At 35.1% G+C, this 25,539-nt stretch overlaps 1 long non-coding RNA gene across 3 annotated transcripts; it reads right to left on the bottom strand.

The window, feature by feature from the left end:
* Positions 1 to 463: 463 nt before the first annotated feature.
* Positions 464 to 23,895, bottom strand: LOC139354049 (uncharacterized). 3 transcript variants are annotated; one of them, XR_011605153.1, is made up of 3 exons: positions 19,354 to 23,895; positions 12,295 to 19,291; positions 464 to 12,173 (listed from the first exon to the last, which is right to left on the bottom strand). It is a non-coding gene; the product is annotated as an uncharacterized lncRNA (long non-coding RNA). The 3 variants fall into 3 exon arrangements; XR_011605152.1 differs by having other exon boundaries at positions 464 to 18,401; positions 18,523 to 19,291; positions 19,354 to 23,000; XR_011605151.1 differs by having other exon boundaries at positions 464 to 19,291.
* Positions 23,896 to 25,539: the final 1,644 nt, after the last annotated feature.

Raw genomic sequence — 25,539 nt, 5'->3', positions numbered from 1 at the left:
ATATTTACGTTTTCTGTGTCCAGCCAATTTTTAAGCGCTATACTCATAAAAGCACTATCCCTATCTGTTTTCAAGGTTCTGGGTTTTCCCATTGAATTGAATATTCGAAAAAGTCCTCTTTTAACTTCCATCCAGTCCTTTCCGTTTAATTCAATCGCGCTTCCAAATTTTGAGTATAAATCAATACAAGTTAGGTAATTTTTATTTTTGATCGTGTAAATATCTGCGACGTAAATTTCCCTACAAAATTCTGTTTCTGGAGTTGTTTTTAATAAAAGCGATGTTTTTCTATGTTCGGTTTTTGCTTTGTTACAAACATTACACTCATTAATTAAATTCTGAATTAAATTCCGGTAGTCGGGATAATAATAGGTTTCTTTGAAAAGCCTTACCATTTTTTCAATTCCTGGGTGCAATAGTTTTTCGTGGTTGCTAACAATAATTTCTTTAAATTCAGCGTAAGTTTTTGTCCTGTAATTTAATTACTGCTCTTACAATTTTTGTAGTAGTGTTCATAACCTGTTTACAAGCTTCTTGAATGATTTCAAAATCAGAGTCGTGTTCGATGAAAAGTGCACTTGACTTGGTACAAAAATGTTTTATTAATATTTGCTTAGCTTTTTCGATGTTTAATTCATTAAACATTATTTTAATCTTGACTTTCTTAAAATAATTTTCACTTTCTTCACCTTCTGTATTGCTTCGAATCATTTCTACCTGTCTTGCGAAGTGATTGATTGGTTTTTCAGTAGTTATTAAATTTTCATTATCTTCTTCAGCGCTATGTGCTGTTGCTTTGTTACTGCCATAGTATACTTCGTTAATTTTGATTTTTGACAATGCATCGGCTACGTGATTTTGCTTTCCTTCTAAATATTTTATTTCGAAGTCATATTCTCCTAACCTTATCTTCCATCTTTGCAGTTTCATATTAGGTTCTTTGATATTGTTTAGCCAGACTAACGGCTTATGGTCACTTAATATCTCAAATCTTCTTCCGAATAAATAGGGTCTTAAGGTTTTTGTTGCCCATACTATAGCTAATAATTCTTTTTCAATTGTACTATAGTTTTCTTCATGTGCATTTAGAGTCCTACTAATGTAACTGATTGGTTTGTTATCCTGAGAAAGAATTGCTCCTAATGCAAAGTTGCTAGCATCAGTAGTTAATTGAAACCTTTTTCCAAAGTCTGGACAAATCAGTATGGGATCGTTTATGATTAGTTGTTTTAATTTATTGAATGCTGCAATAAATGTATCATCTTTGAATGTCACTTTAGAACCAGCTTTTAAACATTTAGTTAAAGGTTTTGAAATGTCTGCGAAGTTTGGAATGAATTTTCTGTAATAACCGCAAAGACCAAGAAATGATTTTATTTCTTTTTGAGTTTTGTGAATGGGAAATTTATTGATTGCCTTAACTTTTTCTGGATTTGGCATTACACCGTTTGGTCCAACTATGTGTCCCAAAAATTCTGTTTCTTTTTTCAAAAATTCACATTTGTCTAGTTGTAATTTTAGATTAGCGTTTTTAAGTTTTTCAAAAACAATTTTTAATGAAGTAAGGTGTTCGTCAAGGGACGTAGAGAAAACAATTATATCGTCCAAGTATACAAGGCAATGCTTGTTTATTAATTCACGAAGGACATTGTTCATGCATCGCTGAAAAGTTGCAGGTGCATTTTTTAATCCAAATGGCATTCGTGTGTACTCGTAGTGTCCGTACTTTGTGGAAAACGCTGTTTTGTTTATGGAATTTTGGTCCATTTCGATCTGGTGGAAACCTTTAGCCAAATCAATGGTGGTAAGATATTGACACCGTCCTAGCTTGCCTAGTATTTCGTCCATATTGGGAATGGGAAATTTATCACTAATAGTGATCTCATTTAAGCCCCTATAGTCTACTACAAGTCTAAATTTTTGTTTACCTGAAGCATCTTTCTTTTTTGGTACTATCCACAATGGACTGCAATAAGGTGATTGGCTGTGCCTATTTATTCCTTGCTTTAACATATCCTGTATTTGAGACTCAACTTCTTTTTCAAATGAAAAAGGATACCCATACGGTTTTTTATAAATTGGATTTTCATGATGAGTTTTTATTTCATGCTTAACAACATTCGTAAAGGTCAAATTTTCAATTTTTTTTTCTTTGTACTCCTTATTTTGTTGATAATTTTCGTCTACTTGCATTCTTGATTGTCCACTATTACTTTCTCTGACTCTCTTTTGTGATTGGTTGGGTACTGAGCCCGATGGTCCACTTGGCTGTTGGCTTTGATTCATTGTATTATTTTGCTGTCCCTGAATTAAATTTCTTCGAAACTCTTGGTAACTTCCCCTATTTTGGTCAAAAGTATAATTTCTGTTATTCGATTGGAACCTATAATTTTGTGGAACCATTCTTTGGGGTTGGTTGGGGTGTGGTTGAATTGAAAGAGCTGGGCCAGGATTAAATTGTTGGGTGTTGTACAAATTAGTGTAAGGGTAGGGGTTTCGTGTATAATTTGTTTGATCATGCTTTTGAATTTTATTAGTATTGATGTTATTATGTTTTAAATTTTCATTTTCTTCGTATAGCCCTTCTTGCTGAGCCGCTTGTTTCAGTTTAAGTACTGTTGAAATATCGCTTCTTGCTAATGTCATACAAATTCTGTCAGGTAGTTTTCGTTGTATTAGGTTTTTTGTAGTCCTAAACATTGCTTCTGTGTACAATATTAATTCATTTGGATTTCCTTCAAGTTCTAATTTGTTGCTTATAACTAACTGTTAATCTCGATCTCGTTACAAAATTTTCTTAGATTACCTTGAAAATTAGTATAGTATAATCGCCTTAATAGTTCCTCCACAGGTGTTTGCGTTTTGTACTCGTCGATTAGGGCTGCTCTAAGATCTGGCCAGTTGTTGACTTGTAGAACTTGCAGAATCCTCTGGGCATCACCGGTGATTTGAAGTTCAATTGCTCCAAATATAACGCTTGTCTGTCGATCATGGGTACAGACGCAAAAGGTAGTTAACTCTTCTGACAAAGGTTCCTAGGGTAGATGGATCTCCTTCAAACGTTGGAATATTCCGGATCTGGGACAAAAGTTGATTTAAGTTTTGCTCCGTCAATGGGTTGGGTGCCACACCAATTTGTGGTTGCCCTTGAGCTGGTGGTTCTTGGTCCATTTTGTTGTGTTTAATTAAATTCCACTCAACTTTATTACTGACCAAATTGGATTTATTCAGTAGTCGATTGAAGTTTAATTTATTATAATATTTGTTCAGTGCCTTTAATTTGCACTTAGGTTCTTTTGCGGATCTCTTAGTTGCACTTCCGAGCTAGTCGAATAAATTGCTTACTTGTGGGCAATTCCACGCGCTGATCTGGATATCTTAGTAGTTAAGAAATATCCTTTTAATTGATCAGTAAGCTCCCGACTTTTTTTTTTTTTCGCAAGGATATTTTTTAAAGAGATCCTACCGACTGCGCCATTTACATGAGTCGATCTTCGCCCGAATAAAAATTTTAGAAGATTTTTTTATATTCGTTGGTTGTTCTTTATTAGAACGTTGGAAAAAGACTAATTGTATGTTACAGAATTGGTTAGAACGAAACCTCGGTTTGCGTCTTAGAATTTACTGTTAGTGCATGCTCTAGGTGACGCAATCGCACTTCTTTGTTTATGCTTACATAATTCGGTCTTATTGGATTTTGCGATCTTATTGGATTTTTACGTTTATTGAATTACGTCATTGTTGACGTTCGGACTTAATCAATTTTCTTCGTTTGTTTGCAATGCGGGATCTCGAGCTTCTGTATCGTTTTTAATCAAAGCCGAAATTGGCGATTCTGTTTATTTGTAAACGGTTTCGATCTTTCAACTGGTGGCCGTTGAGAAATCTTTGAATATATATTTTTATTATAATTATCATAATGTTGTGCGTATGCATTTAGATCTTATCTAGATCGTTTCCATGGCTTATGGCCCTTTTTGTTATACACCTATTGACAATTATCAATAACAATATATTTGTTAAATGGGGATCGATATTTGTCCATTCTATTTTATTAATCACGTTTGCAGTGGAGCTCACTGTTTTCGTATCGATCAATCCCATTGCGCTTATATAACTTATCTCTTTATTTTGATCGAATTTACCTGTACTATTACTTTTCTGGGCTCAGGCGGTACCGGTGCCGGTCATCGCACATGTGTGGTTACAGTGTATGCTTTCCAGTGGTCCAGGGCAATCGGCTGGTCGTTGAGGCACATGTTTTTGAATGTTTTAATAAAATTCGTTCTTTTATAATTTTCATTTTTGCTGAGTGAGTTGTGATATGTGGCGCTTATATTTGAGACTTAATTTTAAATGATCAAGCTCTGCATGTTATTTTTAGGGTTGTTGCCCACGCGGAAGGTGGTGTGTTTGTATAGAGTTGCCACTTTTTGTGCGCAACTCTTTTCTTAATTTTTTTGTTCGACACCTCCGCATCTACCCCATCCCTCACACTCTACTCACTCAGACTTTTTTATTTTTTTTCATCCAAGCCGTCGTGCCGATCCTGTTGATTTGGACCATTCTCGTCTTCCGCGGTAATCTTCTAATCGCGAGTTGAGCTGTAGACGGCGGATGTTTCCTGGTCCTATGTCCGTGGATGCATTCCGATCCACCAAGTCACGGTCGCCATGTGATATATATATATTGTCCCAATAAGATTTAAGCCAACATTTGCATTCAATGAATTCTTAACTCTATTACAATACCTTGTACAGCTACTGAGAGTGTAGCTGCGCCGCCAGAGACGCCGGCAGAGCAGCGTTCAATGCTTAGGTATAGATGTATGTATTAGTAATTTAAATTCATTTTAATTAGATCGAATTATTCAGATTTCAATTAAGGGACAATAGATGGCCCTCGCTTAGCACGGACTCTTTTAGCACGAACTCGGTCTTACACGGTTACAAATTTGCTCCCATCCCCCTTTTAACACGCTAAAAACCTCCTTCTTACACGAAAAAAACTGATATTTTTGATAAGGAGCCACCAAAAAAGAAAACATGTTAAAACAAACTGGCTTAAACTATCAATGCCACCAAATGCATTTCAAATTGGATATGGTTAGAAACATATGATCTCCTTACTTTTTAACATTTTAAAGTTCCTATAAAGTTTAACCTGTTAATTAATTATTTGAAGAAACTTTTTTAATTTAATACCAACTTTTAATTTTGAAACTTTGAATGTTATGCATTTATTAAAAGCATACACATAACAGCTTTTGGCTAATTTTAAACAAATGTGTGAAACTTTAATAAAAACAGACCAAGTTTGATTGATTGATTGATTCTAAAAACGAAACCCCGTATTTTGTACTGAATCCATGTTTCGCTTAACACGATTTCGCTTAACTCGAGGACTTCTCGCTTAACACGAGGATGTTAAGCGAGGGCCAAGTGTATTTTTAATTTTTTGTTTTGTTAGTTTGTTATTCACGTTCGTCATCGCCTTTCTCAAACATGAGTCCGGGTCCTCGGAGTCCTTCGACAACGCTTCTAAAAAAATGTATGGGCATATGATTAAAAAATGCGTTTTTCTTATTTATTCGTATATTTACCTTTTATTTATTGACATTTATTATTGACTTTATTATATTAACTTATATTAACTAAACAAACGATTAAAGTAACTCTGCTGCGCACATCTAAAATGAATGCTTCCTTTTCAATCACTTAAACAGAATGCACCAAGTCTTCTTCTCACCCCCTTTACTTGATTTCTTTTGTTTTCTCTTCGCTGTTGGCGCGTGCCACTGCAACTATACCCTTTCTAAAGCGAAAAATATGCGACTATATATGTTTTATTTTTTGACCTCTGTTAGTTTCCTCAAAATGATCATTATCTATTTGTTCTATATTTCCTGTCTTTTTATAAGGATTGTGTAATTTCCCGTGAATTATGGGAGCCTTTCTAAATTTGGTATTTACCTCAAAATGTTGTCGTTTTTTATTAAGCTGTTCTATTTTAGCTTCTTTTATAATTTGGCTATTATATGCAGGGGTACCTGCATAAATAAAACAAGGAAGAACGCTATAGTCGAGTACCTCGACTATCAGATACCCGTTACTCAAAGGGAAATGGAGATATGCAAGCAGCAAAGCGAGATTAAAATGCGCCACCTACCGGCGGTAGACAGATTTAAGCGTTATGGGCGTTAGAGTGGGCGTGGAAAATTTATTTTTGGATCAATCGATAGGTATTGACGACACCAATACATTTCAGTTAAAATTTCTTATCTAGCATGCAATTTGTGGGCGTCACAGGTTTTCGCGGTTTGTGGGCGTTTTAGTGGGCGTGGCAAACTTTTTTTTAGGTCAATCGATAGGTATTGTTGAGAACAATACATTTCAGTTAAAATTTTCTATCTAGCATCAAAACTGTAGGAGTTACAGTTTTGGGCGGTTTGTGGGCGTTACAGTGGGCGTGGCAGTCTACTGAAACAAACTTGCGCTGCGTAAGAAGCTCAGGAATCTGTACGCCAAATCTCAATAGCCTAGCTCTCATAGTTTCCGAGATCTCAGCGTTCATCCGGACAGACAGACGGACAGACGGACAGACGGACAGACGGTCAGACGGACAGACGGACAGACGGACAGACGGACAGACGGACAGACGGACAGACGGACATGGCTAGATCGACTCGGCTAGTGATCCTGATCAAGAATATATATACTTTATGGGGTCGGAAACGCTTCCTTCTGCCTGTTACATACTTTCCGACGAATCTAGTATACCCTTTTACTCTACGAGTAACGGGTATAAATATCAGCTGGGGTTCTACCTGTTGCATTGTGTTTTATTTTATGATTGTAAGTATACAGTATTACTTCCATTTTCATAAGTTTATTTTCCGGATTGTCGCCGGTCTCGATCACACGTATTTTTTCGTTAATTTTGTGTAATCTTTCTACATCTGATACTCCAATTTTACTTGTTGTTATCTGAATATTTACGTTTTCTGTGTCCAGCCAATTTTTAAGCGCTATACTCATAAAAGCACTATCCCTATCTGTTTTCAAGGTTCTGGGTTTTCCCATTGAATTGAATATTCGAAAAAGTCCTCTTTTAACTTCCATCCAGTCCTTTCCGTTTAATTCAATCGCGCTTCCAAATTTTGAGTATAAATCAATACAAGTTAGGTAATTTTTATTTTTGATCGTGTAAATATCTGCGACGTAAATTTCCCTACAAAATTCTGTTTCTGGAGTTGTTTTTAATAAAAGCGATGTTTTTCTATGTTCGGTTTTTGATTGGTTACAAACATTACACTCATTAATTAAATTCTGAATTAAATTCCGGTAGTCGGGATAATAATAGGTTTCTTTGAAAAGCCGTACCATTTTTTCAATTCCTGGGTGCAATAGTTTTTCGTGGTTGCTAACAATAATTTCTTTAAATTCAGCGTAAGTTTTTGTCCTGTAATTTAATTACTGCTCTTACAATTTTTGTAGTAGTGTTCATAACCTGTTTACAAGCTTCTTGAATGATTTCAAAATCAGAGTCGTGTTCGATGAGAAGTGCACTTGACTTGGTACAAAAATGTTTTATTAATATTTGCTTAGCTTTTTCGATGTTTAATTCATTAAACATTATTTTAATCTTGACTTTCTTAAAATAATTTTCACTTTCTTCATCTTCTGTATTGCTTCGAATCATTTCTACCTGTCTTGCGAAATGATTGATTGGTTGTTCAGTAATTGTTATTAAATTTTCATTATCTTCTTCAGCGCTATGTGCTGTTGCTTTGTTACTGCCATAGTATACTTCGTTAATTTTGATTTTTGACAATGCATCGGCTACGTGATTTTGCTTTCCTTCTAAATATTTTATTTCGAAGTCATATTCTCCTAACCTTATCTTCCATCTTTGCAGTTTCATATTAGGTTCTTTGATATTGTTTAGCCAGACTAACGGCTTATGGTCACTTAATATCTCAAATCTTCTTCCGAATAAATAGGGTCTTAAGGTTTTTGTTGCCCATACTATAGCTAATAATTCTTTTTCAATTGTACTATAGTTTTCTTCATGTGCATTTAGAGTCCTACTAATGTAACTGATTGGTTTGTTATCCTGAGAAAGAACTGCTCCTAATGCAAAGTTGCTAGCATCAGTAGTTAATTGAAACCTTTTTCCAAAGTCTGGACAAATCAGTATGGGATTGTTTATGATTTGTTGTTTTAATTTATTGAATGCTGCAATAAATGTATCATCTTTGAATGTCACTTTAGAACCAGCTTTTAAACATTTAGTTAAAGGTTTTGAAATGTCTGGGAAGTTTGGAATGAATTTTCTGTAATAACCGCAAAGACCAAGAAATGATTTTATTTCTTTTTGAGTTTTGTGAATGGGAAATTTATTGATTGCCTTAACTTTTTCTGGATTTGGCATTACACCGTTTGGTCCAACTATGTGTCCCAAAAATTCTGTTTCTTTTTTCAAAAATTCACATTTGTCTAGTTGTAATTTTAGATTAGCGTTTTTAAGTTTTTCAAAAACAATTTTTAATGAAGTAAGGTGTTCGTCAAGGGACGTAGAGAAAACAATAATATCGTCCAAGTATACAAGGCAATGCTTGTTTATTAATTCACGAAGGACATTGTTCATGCATCGCTGAAAAGTTGCAGGTGCATTTTTTAATCCAAATGGCATTCGTGTGTACTCGTAGTGTCCGTACTTTGTGGAAAACGCTGTTTTGTTTATGGAATTTTGGTCCATTTCGATCTGGTGGAAACCTTTAGCCAAATCAATGGTGGTAAAATATTGACACCGTCCTAGCTTGCCTAGTATTTCGTCCATATTGGGAATGGGAAATTTATCACTAATAGTGATCTCATTTAAGCCCCTATAGTCTACTACAAGTCTAAATTTTTGTTTACCTGAAGCATCTTTCTTTTTTGGTACTATCCACAATGGACTGCAATAAGGTGATTGGCTGTGCCTATTTATTCCTTGCTTTAACATATCCTGTATTTGAGACTCAACTTCTTTTTCAAATGAAAAAGGATACCCATACGGTTTTTTATAAATTGGATTTTCATGATGAGTTTTTATTTCATGCTTAACAACATTCGTAAAGGTCAAATTTTCACCATCACGATATTGAATGCATTTATATTGGTTAATTAATTTTAATAATTTAACTTTTTCTTCTTCATTTAAGTGTTCTAAGCTATAACTTTTTCCCTCTGCTAATTCATGTTGAACAGCATAATTTATTTCATCAGTATAATTTTTAGATTTTAGCAATGCCTCAAAATCATTTATATGTGTTGGATTTTTTAAACTAATGTTTTTGTGTAAAAAAATGCGCCCACTAATAGTCCTAGTAGTATGTCATAATTGGAAGAAAAGTCGTGAATATAAAATATTTGTTCTTGAGTAAATAAACTATTAGGTGCAACTTTTACAAATTCATTTAGTTCATAATGCGCTGTCATAGTCCGTATAATTGTCGGATCTTTATGTATGCTCCCGTTGAGAAAATTCTTTTTCATTAAGTTAATTGATGAACCGGTATCGACGAGGCAACGATAATTATGATTATTTATAGTTATTTCTATGTACGTAATTGGTCCGAGGCTTGCATTGGAAAATTTTCATTTTCATTATAAACATCTTCTTTGTACTGCTTATTTTGTTGATAATTTTCGTCTACTTGCATTCTTGATTGTCCACTATTACTTTCTCTGACTCTCTTTTGTGATTGGTTGGGTACTGAGCCCGATGGTCCACTTGGCTGTTGGCTTTGATTCATTGTATTATTTTGCTGTCCCTGAATTAAATTTCTTCGAAACTCTTGGTAACTTCCCCTATTTTGGTCAAAAGTATTATTTCTGTTATTCGATTGGAACCTATAATTTTGTGGAACCATTCTTTGGGGTTGGTTGTGGTGTGGTTGAATTGAAAGAGCTGGGTGTTGTACCAATTAGTGTAAGGGTAGGGGTTACGTGTATAATTTGTTTGATCATGCTTTTGAATTTTATTAGTATTGATGTTATAATGTTTTAAATTTTCATTTTATTAGCCCTTCTTGCTGAGCCGCTTGTTTCAGTTTAAGTACTGTTGAAATATCGCTTCTTGCTAATGTCATACAAATTCTGTCAGGTAATTTTCGTTGTATTAGGTTTTTTGTAGTCCTAAACATTGCTTCTGTGTACAATATTAATTCATTTGGATTTCCTTCAAGTTCTAATTTGTTGCTTATAACTAACTGCTTAATCTCGATCTCGTTACAAAATTTTCTTAGATTACCTTGAAAATTAGTATAGTATAATCGCCTTAATAGTTCCTCCATAGGTGTTTGCGTTTTGTACTCGTCGACTAGGGCTGCTCTAAGATCTGGCCAGTTGTTGACTTGTAGAACTTGCAGAATCCTCTGGGCATCACCGGTGATTTGAAGTTCAATTGCTCCAAATATAACGCTTGTCTGTCGATCATGGGTTGTAGGATACAGACGCAAAAGGTAGTTAACTCTTCTGACAAAGGTTCCTAGGGTAGATGGATCTCCTTCAAACGTTTGAATATTCCGGATCTGGGACAAAAGTTGATTTAAGTTTTGCTCCGTCAATGGGTTGGGTGCCACACCAATTTGTGGTTGCCCTTGAGCTGGTGGTTCTTGGTCCATTTTGTTGTGTTTAATTAAATTCCACTCAACTTTATTACTGACCAAATTGGATTTATTCAGTAGTCGATTGAAGTTTAATTTATTATAATATTTGTTCAGTGCCTTTAATTTGCACTTAGGTTCTTTTGCGGATCTCTTAGTTGCACTTCCGAGCTAGTCGAATAAATTGCTTACTTGTGGGCAATTCCACGCGCTGATCTGGATATCCTAGTAGTTAAGAAATATCCTTTTAATTGATCAGTAAGCTCCCGACTTTGTTTTTTTTTCGCAAGGATATTTTTTAAAGAGATCCTACCGACTGCGCCATTTACATGAGTCGTTCTTCGCCCGAATAAAAATTTTAGAAGATTTTTTTATATTCGTTGGTTGTTCTTTATTAGAACGTTGGAAAAAGACTAATTGTATGTTACAGAATTGGTTAGAACGAAACCTCGGTTTGCGTCTTAGAATTTACTGTTAGTGCATGCTCTAGGTGACGCAATCGCACTTCTTTGTTTATGCTTACATAATTCGGTCTTATTGGATTTTGCGATCTTATTGGATTTTTACGTTTATTGAATTACGTCATTGTTGACGTTCGGACTTAATCAATTTTCTTCGTTTGTTTGCAATGCGGGATCTCGAGCTTCTGTATCGTTTTTAATCAAAGCCGAAATTGGCGATTCTGTTTATTTGTAAACGGTTTCGATCTTTCAACTGGTGGCCGTTGAGAAATCTTTGAATATATATTTTTATTATAATTATCATAATGTTGTGCGTATGCATTTAGATCTTATCTAGATCGTTTCCATGGCTTAGGGCCCTTTTTGTTATACACCTATTGTGTAACAGGTATGCTTTATAAAGTATATATCCGCACAAAATTATGACAATTATCAATAACAATATATTTGTTAAATGGGGATCGATATTTGTCCATTCTATTTTATTAATCACGTTTGCAGTGGAGCTCACTGTTTTCGTATCGATCAATCCCATTGCGCTTATATAACTTATCTCTTTATTTTGATCGAATTTACCTGTACTATTACTTTTCTGGGCTCAGGCGGTACCGGTGCCGGTCATCGCACATGTGTGGTTACAGTGTATGCTTTCCAGTGGTCCAGGGCAATCGGCTGGTCGTTGAGGCACATGTTTTTGAATGTTTTAATAAAATTCGTTCTTTTATAATTTTCATTTTTGCTGAGTGAGTTGTGATATGTGGCGCTTATATTTGCGACTTAATTTTAAATGATCAAGCTCTGCATGTTATTTTTAGGGTTGTTGCCCACGCGGAAGGTGGTGTGTTTGTATAGAGTTGCCACTTTTTGTGCGCAACTCTTTTCTTAATTTTTTTGTTCGACACCTCCGCATCTACCCCATCCCTCACACTCTACTCACTCAGACTTTTTTATTTTTTTTCATCCAAGCCGTCGTGCCGATCCTGTTGATTTGGACCATTCTCGTCTTCCGCGGTAATCTTCTAATCGCGAGTTGAGCTGTAGACGGCGGATGTTTCCTGGTCCTATGTCCGTGGATGCATTCCGATCCACCAAGTCACGGTCGCCATGTGATATATATATATTGTCCCAATAAGATTTAAGCCAACATTTGCATTCAATGAATTCTTAACTCTATTACAATACCTTGTACAGCTACTGAGAGTGTAGCTGCGCCGCCAGAGACGCCGGCAGAGCAGCGTTCAATGCTTAGGTATAGATGTATGTATTAGTAATTTAAATTCATTTTAATTAGATCGAATTATTCAGATTTCAATTAAGGGACAATTGTTGGCCCTCGCTTAGCACGGACTCTTTTAGCACGAACTCGGTCTTACACGGTTACAAATTTGCTCCCATCCCCCTTTTAACACGCTAAAAACCTCCTTCTTACACGAAAAAAACTGATATTTTTGATAAGGAGCCACCAAAAAAGAAAACATGTTAAAACAAACTGGCTTAAACTATCAATGCCACCAAATGCATTTCAAATTGGATATGGTTAGAAACATATGATCTCCTTACTTTTTAACATTTTAAAGTTCCTATAAAGTTTAACCTGTTAATTAATTATTTGAAGAAACTTTTTTAATTTAATACCAACTTTTAATTTTGAAAGTTTGAATGTTATGCATTTATTAAAAGCATACACATAACAGCTTTTGGCTAATTTTAAACAAATGTGTGAAACTTTAATAAAAACAGACCAAGTTTGATTGATTGATTGATTCTAAAAACGAAACCCCGTATTTTGTACTGAATCCATGTTTCGCTTAACACGATTTCGCTTAACTCGAGGACTTCTCGCTTAACACGAGGATGTTAAGCGAGGGCCATAAATAAAAATATCAGCTGGGGTTCTACCTGTTGCATTGTGTTTTATTTTATGATTGTAAGTATACAGTATTACTTCCATTTTCATAAGTTTATTTTCCGGATTGTCGCCGGTCTCGATCACACGTATTTTTTCGTTAATTTTGTGTAATCTTTCTACATCTGATACTCCAATTTTACTTGTTGTTATCTGAATATTTACGTTTTCTGTGTCCAGCCAATTTTTAAGCGCTATACTCATAAAAGCACTATCCCTATCTGTTTTCAAGGTTCTGGGTTTTCCCATTGAATTGAATATTCGAAAAAGTCCTCTTTTAACTTCCATCCAGTCCTTTCCGTTTAATTCAATCGCGCTTCCAAATTTTGAGTATAAATCAATACAAGTTAGGTAATTTTTATTTTTGATCGTGTAAATATCTGCGACGTAAATTTCCCTACAAAATTCTGTTTCTGGAGTTGTTTTTAATAAAAGCGATGTTTTTCTATGTTCGGTTTTTGATTGGTTACAAACATTACACTCATTAATTAAATTCTGAATTAAATTCCGGTAGTCGGGATAATAATAGGTTTCTTTGAAAAGCCGTACCATTTTTTCAATTCCTGGGTGCAATAGTTTTTCGTGGTTGCTAACAATAATTTCTTTAAATTCAGCGTAAGTTTTTGTCCTGTAATTTAATTACTGCTCTTACAATTTTTGTAGTAGTGTTCATAACCTGTTTACAAGCTTCTTGAATGATTTCAAAATCAGAGTCGTGCTCGATGAAAAGTGCACTTGACTTGGTACAAAAATGTTTTATTAATATTTGCTTAGCTTTTTCGATGTTTAATTCATTAAACATTATTTTAATCTTGACTTTCTTAAAATAATTTTCACTTTCTTCACCTTCTGTATTGCTTCGAATCATTTCTACCTGTCTTGCGAAATGATTGATTGGTTGTTCAGTAATTGTTATTAAATTTTCATTATCTTCTTCAGCGCTATGTGCTGTTGCTTTGTTACTGCCATAGTATACTTCGTTAATTTTGATTTTTGACAATGCATCGGCTACGTGATTTTGCTTTCCTTCTAAATATTTTATTTCGAAGTCATATTCTCCTAACCTTATCTTCCATCTTTGCAGTTTCATATTAGGTTCTTTGATATTGTTTAGCCAGACTAACGGCTTATGGTCACTTAATATCTCAAATCTTCTTCCGAATAAATAGGGTCTTAAGGTTTTTGTTGCCCATACTATAGCTAATAATTCTTTTTCAATTGTACTATAGTTTTCTTCATGTGCATTTAGAGTCCTACTAATGTAACTGATTGAGAAAGAACTGCTCCTAATGCAAAGTTGCTAGCATCAGTAGTTAATTGAAACCTTTTTCCAAAGTCTGGACAAATCAGTATGGGATTGTTTATGATTAGTTGTTTTAATTTATTGAATGCTGCAATAAATGTATCATCTTTGAATGTCACTTTAGAACCAGCTTTTAAACATTTAGTTAAAGGTTTTGAAATGTCTGCGAAGTTTGGAATGAATTTTCTGTAATAACCGCAAAGACCAAGAAATGATTTTATTTCTTTTTGAGTTTTGTGAATGGGAAATTTATTGATTGCCTTAACTTTTTCTGGATTTGGCATTACACCGTTTGGTCCAACTATGTGTCCCAAAAATTCTGTTTCTTTTTTCAAAAATTCACATTTGTCTAGTTGTAATTTTAGATTAGCGTTTTTAAGTTTTTCAAAAACAATTTTTAATGAAGTAAGGTGTTCGTCAAGGGACGTAGAGAAAACAATTATATCGTCCAAGTATACAAGGCAATGCTTGTTTATTAATTCACGAAGGACATTGTTCATGCATCGCTGAAAAGTTGCAGGTGCATTTTTTAATCCAAATGGCATTCGTGTGTACTCGTAGTGTCCGTACTTTGTGGAAAACGCTGTTTTGTTTATGGAATTTTGGTCCATTTCGATCTGGTGGAAACCTTTAGCCAAATCAATGGTGGTAAAATATTGACACCGTCCTAGCTTGCCTAGTATTTCGTCCATATTGGGAATGGGAAATTTATCACTAATAGTGATCTCATTTAAGCCCCTATAGTCTACTACAAGTCTAAATTTTTGTTTACCTGAAGCATCTTTCTTTTTTGGTACTATCCACAATGGACTGCAATAAGGTGATTGGCTGTGCCTATTTATTCCTTGCTTTAACATATCCTGTATTTGAGACTCAACTTCTTTTTCAAATGAAAAAGGATACCCATACGGTTTTTTATAAATTGGATTTTCATGATGAGTTTTTATTTCATGCTTAACAACATTCGTAAAGGTCAAATTTTCACCATCACGATATTGAATGCATTTATATTGGTTAATTAATTTTAATAATTTAACTTTTTCTTCTTCATTTAAGTGTTCTAAGCGATAACTTTTTCCCTCTGCTAATTCATTTTGAACAGCATAATTTATTTCATCAGTATAATTTTTAGATTTTAGCAATGCCTCAAAATCATTTATATGTGTTGGATTTTTCAAACTAATGTTTTTGTGTAAAAAAATGCGCCCACTAATAGTCCTAGTAGTATGTCATAATTGGAAGAAAAGTCGTGAATATAAAATATTTGTTCTTGAGTAAATAAACTATTAGGTGCAACTTTTTCAAATTCATTTAGTTCATAATGCCCTGTCATAGTCCGTATAATTGTCGGATCTTTATGTATGCTCCCGTTGAGAAAATTCTTTTTCATTAAGTTAATTGATGAACCGGTATCGACGAGGCAACGATAATTATGATTATTTATAGTTATTTCTATGTACGTAATTGGTCCGAGGCTTGCATTGGAAAATTTTCATTTTCATTATAAACATCTTCTTTGTACTGCTTATTTTGTTGATAATTTTCGTCTACTTGCATTCTTGAGTGTCCACTATTACTTTCTCTAACTCTCTTTTGTGATTGGTTGGGTACTGAGCCCGATGGTCCACTTGGCTGTTGGCTTTGATTCATTGTATTATTTTGCTGTCCCTGAATTAAATTTCTTCGAAACTCTTGGTAACTTCCCCTATTTTGGTCAAAAGTATTATTTCTGTTATTCGATTGGAACCTATAATTTTGTGGAACCATTCTTTGGGGTTGGTTGTGGTGTGGTTGAATTGAAAGAGCTGGGTGTTGTACAAATTAGTGTAAGGGTAGGGGTTACGTGTATAATTTGTTTGATCATGCTTTTGAATTTTATTAGTATTGATGTTATAATGTTTTAAATTTTCATTTTATTAGCCCTTCTTGCTGAGCCGCTTGTTTCAGTTTAAGTACTGTTGAAATATCGCTTCTTGCTAATGTCATACAAATTCTGTCAGGTAATTTTCGTTGTATTAGGTTTTTTGTAGTCCTAAACATTGCTTCTGTGTACAATATTAATTCATTTGGATTTCCTTCAAGTTCTAATTTGTTGCTTATAACTAAGTGCTTAATCTCGATCTCGTTACAAAATTTTCTTAGATTACCTTGAAAATTAGTATAGTATAATCGCCTTAATAGTTCCTCCACAGGTGTTTGCGTTTTGTACTCGTCGATTAGGGCTGCTCTAAGATCTGGCCAGTTGTTGACTTGTAGAACTTGCAGAATCCTCTGGGCATCACCGGTGATTTGAAGTTCAATTGCTCCAAATATAACGCTTGTCTGTCGATCATGGGTTGTAGGATACAGACGCAAAAGGTAGTTAACTCTTCTGACAAAGGTTCCTAGGGTAGATGGATCTCCTTCAAACGTTGGAATATTCCGGATCTGGGACAAAAGTTGATTTAAGTTTTGCTCCGTCAATGGGTTGGGTGCCACACCAATTTGTGGTTGCCCTTGAGCTGGTGGTTCTTGGTCCATTTTGTTGTGTTTAATTAAATTCCACTCAACTTTATTACTGACCAAATTGGATTTATTCAGTAGTCGATTGAAGTTTAATTTATTATAATATTTGTTCAGTGCCTTTAATTTGCACTTAGGTTCTTTTGCGGATCTCTTAGTTGCACTTCCGAGCTAGTCGAATAAATTGCTTACTTGTGGGCAATTCCACGCGCTGATCTGGATATCCTAGTAGTTAAGAAATATCCTTTTAATTGATCAGTAAGCTCCCGACTTTGTTTTTTTTTCGCAAGGATATTTTTTAAAGAGATCCTACCGACTGCGCCATTTACATGAGTCGTTCTTCGCCCGAATAAAAATTTTAGAAGATTTTTTTATATTCGTTGGTTGTTCTTTATTAGAACGTTGGAAAAAGACTAATTGTATGTTACAGAATTGGTTAGAACGAAACCTCGGTTTGCGTCTTAGAATTTACTGTTAGTGCATGCTCTAGGTGACGCAATCGCAGGTGGATGATGCGATCGCCACTTCTTTGTTTATGTTTACATAATTCGGTCTTATTGGATTTTGCGATCTTATTGGATTTTTACGTTTATTGAATTACGTCATTGTTGACGTTCGGACTTAATCAATTTTCTTTGTTTGTTTGCAATGCGGGATCTCGAGCTTCTGTATCGTTTTTAATCAAAGCCGAAATTGGCGATTATGTTTATTTGTAAACGGTTTCGATCTTTCAACTGGTGGCCGTTGAGAAATCGCAGTGCAGACACGTCACTATATTTATGTCAAGATCTTTGAATATATATTTTTATTATAATTATCATAATGTTGTGCGTATGCATTTAGATCTTATCTAGATCGTTTCCATGGCTTAGGGCCCTTTTTGTTATACACCTATTGTGTAACAGGTATGCTTTATAAAGTATATATCCGCACAAAATTATGACAATTATCAATAACAATATATTTGTTAAATGGGGATCGATATTTGTCCATTCTATTTTATTAATCACGTTTGCAGTGGAGCTCACTGTTTTCGTATCGATCAATCCCATTGTGCTTATATAACTTATCTCATTACTTTGATCGAATTTACCTGTACTATTACTTTTCTGGGCTCAGGCGGTACCGGTGCCGGTCATCGCACATGTGTGGTTACAGTGTATGCTTTCCAGTGGTCCAGGGCAATCGGCTGGTCGTTGAGGCAGTTGTTTTTGAATGTTTTAATAAAATTCGTTCTTTTATAATTTTCATTTTTGCTGAGTGAGTTGTGATATGTGGCGCTTATATTTGAGACTTAATTTTAAATGATCAAGCTCTGCATGTTATTTTTAGGGTTGTTGCCCACGCGGAAGGTGGTGTGTTTGTATAGAGTTGCCACTTTTTGTGCGCAACTCTTTTCTTAATTTTTTTGTTCGACACCTCCGCATCTACCCCATCCCTCACACTCTACTCACTCAGACTTTTTTATTTTTTTTCATCCAAGCCGTCGTGCCGATCCTGTTGATTTGGACCATTCTCGTCTTCCGCGGTAATCTTCTAATCGCGAGTTGAGCTGTAGACGGCGGATGTTTCCTGGTCCTATGTCCGTGGATGCATTCCGATCCACCAAGTCACGGTCGCCATGTGATATATATATATTGTCCCAATAAGATTTAAGCCAACATTTGCATTCAATGAATTCTTAACTCTATTACAATACCTTGTACAGCTACTGAGAGTGTAGCTGCGCCGCCAGAGACGCCGGCAGAGCAGCGTTCAATGCTTAGGTATAGATGTATGTATTAGTAATTTAAATTCATTTTAATTAGATCGAATTATTCAGATTTCAATTAAGGGACAATTGTTGGCCCTCGCTTAGCACGGACTCTTTTAGCACGAACTCGGTCTTACACGGTTACAAATTTGCTCCCATCCCCCTTTTAACACGCTAAAAACCTCCTTCTTACACGAAAAAAACTGATATTTTTGATAAGGAGCCACCAAAAAAGAAAACATGTTAAAACAAACTGGCTTAAACTATCAATGCCACCAAATGCATTTCAAATTGGATATGGTTAGAAACATATGATCTCCTTACTTTTTAACATTTTAAAGTTCCTATAAAGTTTAACCTGTTAATTAATTATTTGAAGAAACTTTTAATTTTGAAAGTTTGAATGTTATGCATTTATTAAAAGCATACACATAACAGCTTTTGGCTAATTTTAAACAAATGTGTGAAACTTTAATAAAAACAGACCAAGTTTGATTGATTGATTGATTCTAAAAACGAAACCCCGTATTTTGTACTGAATCCATGTTTCGCTTAACACGATTTCGCTTAACTCGAGGACTTCTCGCTTAACACGAGGATGTTAAGCGAGGGCCAAGTGTATTTTTAATTTTTTGTTTTGTTAGTTTGTTTTTCACGTTCGTCATCGCCTTTCTCAAACATGAGTCCGGGTCCTCGGAGTCCTTGGCCAACGCTTCTGAAAAAATGTATGGGCATATGATTAAAAAATGCGTTTTTCTTATTTATTCGTATATTTACCTTTTATTTATTGACTTTTATTATTGACTTTATTATATTAACTTAAAGAAACGATTAAAGTAACTCTGCTGCGCACACCTAAAATGAATGCTTCCCTTTCAATCACTTAAACAGAATGCACCAAGTCTTCTTCTCACCCCCTTTTCTTGATTTCTTTTGTTTTCTCTTCGCTGTTGGCGCGTGCCACTGCAACAATACCCTTTCTAAAGCGAAAAATATGCGACTATATATGTTTTATTTTTTGACCTCTGTTAGTTTCCTCAAAATGATCATTATCTATTTGTTCTATATTCTATACTCCAATTTTACTTGTTGTTATCTGAATATTTACGTTTTCTGTGTCCAGCCAATTTTTAAGCGCTATACTCATAAAAGCACTATCCCTATCTGTTTTCAAGGTTCTGGGTTTTCCCATTGAATTGAATATTCGAAAAAGTCCTCTTTTAACTTCCATCCAGTCCATTCCGTTTAATTCAATCGCGCTTCCAAATTTTGAGTATAAATCAATACAAGTTAGGTAATTTTTATTTTTGATCGTGTAAATATCTGCGACGTAAATTTCCCTACAAAATTCTGTTTCTGGAGTTGTTTTTAATAAAAGCGATGTTTTTCTATGTTCGGTTTTTGCTTGGCTACAAACATTACACTCATTAATTAAATTCTGAATTAAATTCCGGTAGTCGGGATAATAATAGGTTTCTTTGAAAAGCCTTACCATTTTATCAATTCCTGGGTGCAATAGTTTTTCGTGGTTGCTAACAATAATTTCTTTAAATTCAGCGTAAGTTTTTGTCCTGTAATTTAATTACTGCTCTTACAATTTTTGTAGTAGTGTTCATAACCTGTTTACAAGCTTCTTGAATGATTTCAAAATCAGAGTCGTGTTCGATGAAAAGTGCACTTGACTTGGTACAAAAATGTTTTATTAATATTTGCTTAGCTTTTTCGATGTTTAATTCATTAAACATTATTTTAATCTTGACTTTCTTAAAATAATTTTCACTTTCTTCACCTTCTGTATTGCTTCGAATCATTTCTACCTGTCTTGCGAAATGATTGATTGGTTGTTCAGTAATTGTTTCATTATCTTCTTCAGCGCTATGTGCTGTTGCTTTGTTACTGCCATAGTATACTTCGTTAATTTTGATTTTTGACAATGCATCGGCTACGTGATTTTGCTTTCCTTCTAAATATTTTATTTCGAAGTCATATTCTCCTAACCTTATCTTCCATCTTTGCAGTTTCATATTAGGTTCTTTGATATTGTTTAGCCAGACTAACGGCTTATGGTCACTTAATATCTCAAATCTTCTTCCGAATAAATAGGGTCTTAAGGTTTTTGTTGCCCATACTATAGCTAATATACTCGTCGAGCTGGTGGTTCTTGGTCCATTTTGTTGTGTTTAATTAAATTCCACTCAACTTTATTACTGACCAAATTGGATTTATTCAGTAGTCGATTGAAGTTTAATTTATTATAATATTTGTTCAGTGCCTTTAATTTGCACTTAGGTTCTTTTGCGGATCTCTTAGTTGCACTTCCGAGCTAGTCGAATAAATTGCTTACTTGTGGGCAATTCCACGCGCTGATCTGGATATCCTAGTAGTTAAGAAATATCCTTTTAATTGATCAGTAAGCTCCCGACTTTGTTTTTTTTTCGCAAGGATATTTTTTAAAGAGATCCTACCGACTGCGCCATTTACATGAGTCGTTCTTCGCCCGAATAAAAATTTTAGAAGATCTTTTTATATTCGTTGGTTGTTCTTTATTAGAACGTTGGAAAAAGACTAATTGTATGTTACAGAATTGGTTAGAACGAAACCTCGGTTTGCGTCTTAGAATTTACTGTTAGTGCATGCTCTAGGTGACGCAATCGCAGGTGGATGATGCGATCGCCACTTCTTTGTTTATGTTTACATAATTCGGTCTTATTGGATTTTGCGATCTTATTGGATTTTTACGTTTATTGAATTACGTCATTGTTGACGTTCGGACTTAATCAATTTTCTTTGTTTGTTTGCAATGCGGGATCTCGAGCTTCTGTATCGTTTTTAATCAAAGCCGAAATTGGCGATTCTGTTTATTTGTAAACGGTTTCGATCTTTCAACTGGTGGCCGTTGAGAAATCGCAGTGCAGACACGTCACTATATTTATGTCAAGATCTTTGAATATATATTTTTATTATAATTATCATAATGTTGTGCGTATGCATTTAGATCTTATCTAGATCGTTTCCATGGCTTAGGGCCCTTTTTGTTATACACCTATTGTGTAACAGGTATGCTTTATAAAGTATATATCCGCACAAAATTATGACAATTATCAATAACAATATATTTGTTAAATGGGGATCGATGTTTGTCTATTCTATTTTATTAATCACGTTTGCAGTGGAGCTCACTGTTTTCGTACCGATCAATCCCATTGTGCTTATATAACTTATTTCATTACTTTGATCGAATTTACCTGTACTATTACTTTTCTGGGCTCAGGCGGTACCGGTGCCGGTCATCGCACATGTGTGGTTACAGTGTATGCTTTCCAGTGGTCCAGGGCAATCGGCTGGTCGTTGAGGCACTTGTTTTTGAATGTTTTAATAAAATTCGTTCTTTTATCATTTTCATTTTTGCTGAGTGAGTTGTGATATGTGGCGCTTATATTTGAGACTTAATTTTAAATGATCAAGCTCTGCATGTTATTTTTAGGGTTGTTGCCCACGCGGAAGGTGGTGTGTTTGTATAGAGTTGCCACTTTTTGTGCGCAACTCTTTTCTTAATTTTTTTGTTCGACACCTCCGCATCTACCCCATCCCTCACACTCTACTCACTCAGACTTTTTTATTTTTTTTCATCCAAGCCGTCGTGCCGATCCTGTTGATTTGGACCATTCTCGTCTTCCGCGGTAATCTTCTAATCGCGAGTTGAGCTGTAGACGGCGGATGTTTCCTGGTCCTATGTCCGTGGATGCATTCCGATCCACCAAGTCACGGTCGCCATGTGATATATATATATTGTCCCAATAAGATTTAAGCCAACATTTGCATTCAATGAATTCTTAACTCTATTACAATACCTTGTACAGCTACTGAGAGTGTAGCTGCGCCGCCAGAGACGCCGGCAGAGCAGCGTTCAATGCTTAGGTATAGATGTATGTATTAGTAATTTATTTGCATTTCACATTGGATATGGTTAGAAACATATGATCTCCTTACTTTTTAACATTTTAAAGTTCCTATAAAGTTTAACCTGTAAATTAATTATTTGAAGAAACTTTTTTAATTTAATACCAACTTTTAATTTTGAAAGTTTGAATGTTATGCATTTATTAAAAGCATATACATAATAGCTTTTGGCTAATTTTAAACAAATGTGTGAAACTTTAATAAAAACAGACCAAGTTTGATTGATTGATTGATTCTAAGAACGAAACCCCGTATTTTGTACTGAATCCATGTTTCGCTTAACACGATTTCGCTTAACTCGAGGATTTCTCGCTTAACACGAGGATGTTAAGCGAGAACCAAGTGTATTTTTAATTTTTTGTTTTGTTAGTTTGTTTTTTACGTTCGTCATCGCCTTTCTCAAACATGAGTCCGGGTCCTCGGAGTCCTTGGCCAACGCTTCTAAAAAAAAGGTATGGGCATATGATTAAAAAATGCGTTTTTCTTATTTATTCGTATATTTACCTTTTATTTACTGACTTTTATTATTGACTTTATTATATTAACTTAAAGAAACGATTAAAGTAACTCTGCTGCGCACATCTAAAATGAATGCTTCCCTTTCAATCACTTAAACAGAATGCACCAAGTCTTCTTCTCAGCCCCTTTACTTGATTTCTTTTGTTTTCTCTTCGCTGTTGGCGCGTGCCACTGCAACTATACCCTTTCTAAAGCGAAAAATATGCGACTATATATGTTTTATTTTTTGACCTCTGTTAGTTTCCTCAAAATGATCATTATCTATTTGTTCTATATTTCCTGTCTTTTTATAAGGATTGTGTAATTTCCCGTGAATTATGGGAGCCTTTCTAAATTTGTTATTTACCTCAAAATGTTGTCGTTTTTTATTAAGCTGTTCTATTTTAGCTTCTTTTATAATTTGGCTATTATATGCAGGGGTACCTGCATAAATAAAACAAGGAAGTACGCTATAGTCGAGTACCTCGACTATCAGATACCCGTTACTCAAAGGGAAATGGAAATGGAAATCAGATATGCAAGCAGCAAAGCGAAATTAAAATGCGCCACCTACCGGCGGTAGACAGATTTAAGCGTTATGAGCGTTAGAGTGGGCGTGGCAAATTTATTTTTGGATCAATCGATAGGTATTGACGACACCAATACATTTCAGTTAAAATTTTTCATCTAGCATCCAAATTGTGGGCGTCACAAGTTTTCGCGGTTTGTGGGCGTTTAAGTGGGCGTGGCAAACTTTTTTTTAGGTCAATCGATAGGTATTGATGAGAACAATACATTTCAGTTAAAATTTTCTATCTAGCATCAAAACTGTAGGAGTTTCAGTTTTGGGCGGTTTGTGGGCGTTAGAGTGGGCGTGGCAGTCTACTGAAACAAACATGCGCTGCGTAAGAAGCTCAGGAATCTGTACGCCAAATCTCAATAGCCTAACTCTCATAGTTTCCGAGATCTCAGCGTTCATCCGGACAGACAGACGGACAGACGGTCAGACGGACAGACGGACAGACGGACATGGCTAGATCGACTCGGCTAGTGATCCTGATCAAGAATATATATACTTTATGGGGTCGGAAACGCTTCCTTCTGCCTGTTACATACTTTCCGACGAATCTAGTATACCCTTTTACTCTACGAGTAACGGGTTTAAATATCAGCTGGGGTTCTACCTGTTGCATTGTGTTTTATTTTATGATTGTAAGTATACAGTATTACTTCCATTTTCATAAGTTTATTTTCCGGATTGTCGCCGGTCTCGATCACACGTATTTTTTCGTTAATTTTGTGAAATCTTTCTACATCTGATACTCCAATTTTACTTGTTGTTATCTGAATATTTACGTTTTCTGTGTCCAGCCAATTTTTAAGCGCTGTACTCATAAAAGCACTATCCCTATCTGTTTTCAAGGTTCTGGGTTTTCCCATTGAATTGAATATTCGAAAAAGTCCTCTTTTAACTTCCATCCAGTCCTTTCCGTTTAATTCAATCGCGCTTCCAAATTTTGAGTACAAATCAATACAAGTTAGGTAATTATACCCGTTACTCGTAGAGTAAAAGGGTATACTAGATTCGTCGGAAAGTATGTAACAGGCAGAAGGAAGCGTTTCCGACCCCATAAAGTATATATATTCTTGATCAGGATCACTAGCCGAGTCGATCTAGCCATGTCTGTCTGTCCGTCTGTCCGTCTGACCGTCTGTCCGTCTGTCCGTCTGTCTGTCCGGATGAACGCTGAGATCTCGGAAACTATGAGAGTTAGGCTATTGAGATTTGGCGTACAGATTCCTGAGCTTCTTACGCAGCGCAAGTTTGTTTCAGTAGACTGCCACGCCCACTCTAACGCCCACAAACCGCCCAAAACTGAAACTCCTACAGTTTTGATGCTAGATAGAAAATTTTAACTGAAATGTATTGTTCTCATCAATACCTATCGATTGACCTAAAAAAAAGTTTGCCACGCCCACTTAAACGCCCACAAACCGCGAAAACCTGTGACGCCCACAATTTGGATGCTAGATGAAAAATTTTAACTGAAATGTATTGGTGTCGTCACTACCTATCGATTGATCCAAAAATAAATTTGCCACGCTTACTCTAACGCTCATAACGCTTAATTCTGTCTACCGCCGGTAGGTGGCGCATTTTAATTTCGCTTTGCTGCTTGCATATCTCCATTTCCCTTTGAGTAACGGGTATCTGATAGTCGAGGTACTCGACTATAGCGTTCTTCCTTGTTTTTATTTTTGATCGTGTAAATATCTGCGACGTAAATTTCCCTACAAAATTCTGTTTCTGGAGTTGTTTTTAATAAAAGCGATGTTTTTCTATGTTCGGTTTTTGATTGGTTACAAACATTACACTCATTAATTAAATTCTGAATTAAATTCCGGTAGTCGGGATAATAATAGGTTTCTTTGAAAAGCCTTACCATTTTTTCAATTCCTGGGTGCAATAGTTTTTCGTGGTTGCTAACAATAATTTCTTTAAAT

This window comes from Drosophila suzukii (genome assembly GCF_043229965.1).
Source record: "Drosophila suzukii chromosome 2 unlocalized genomic scaffold, CBGP_Dsuzu_IsoJpt1.0 scf_2c, whole genome shotgun sequence".
In the NCBI taxonomy this organism is placed as follows: Eukaryota; Metazoa; Arthropoda; class Insecta; order Diptera; family Drosophilidae; genus Drosophila; species Drosophila suzukii.
The sequence above is the reverse complement of the archived record's forward strand: the minus strand, read 5'-3'. Positions and strand labels throughout refer to the sequence as shown.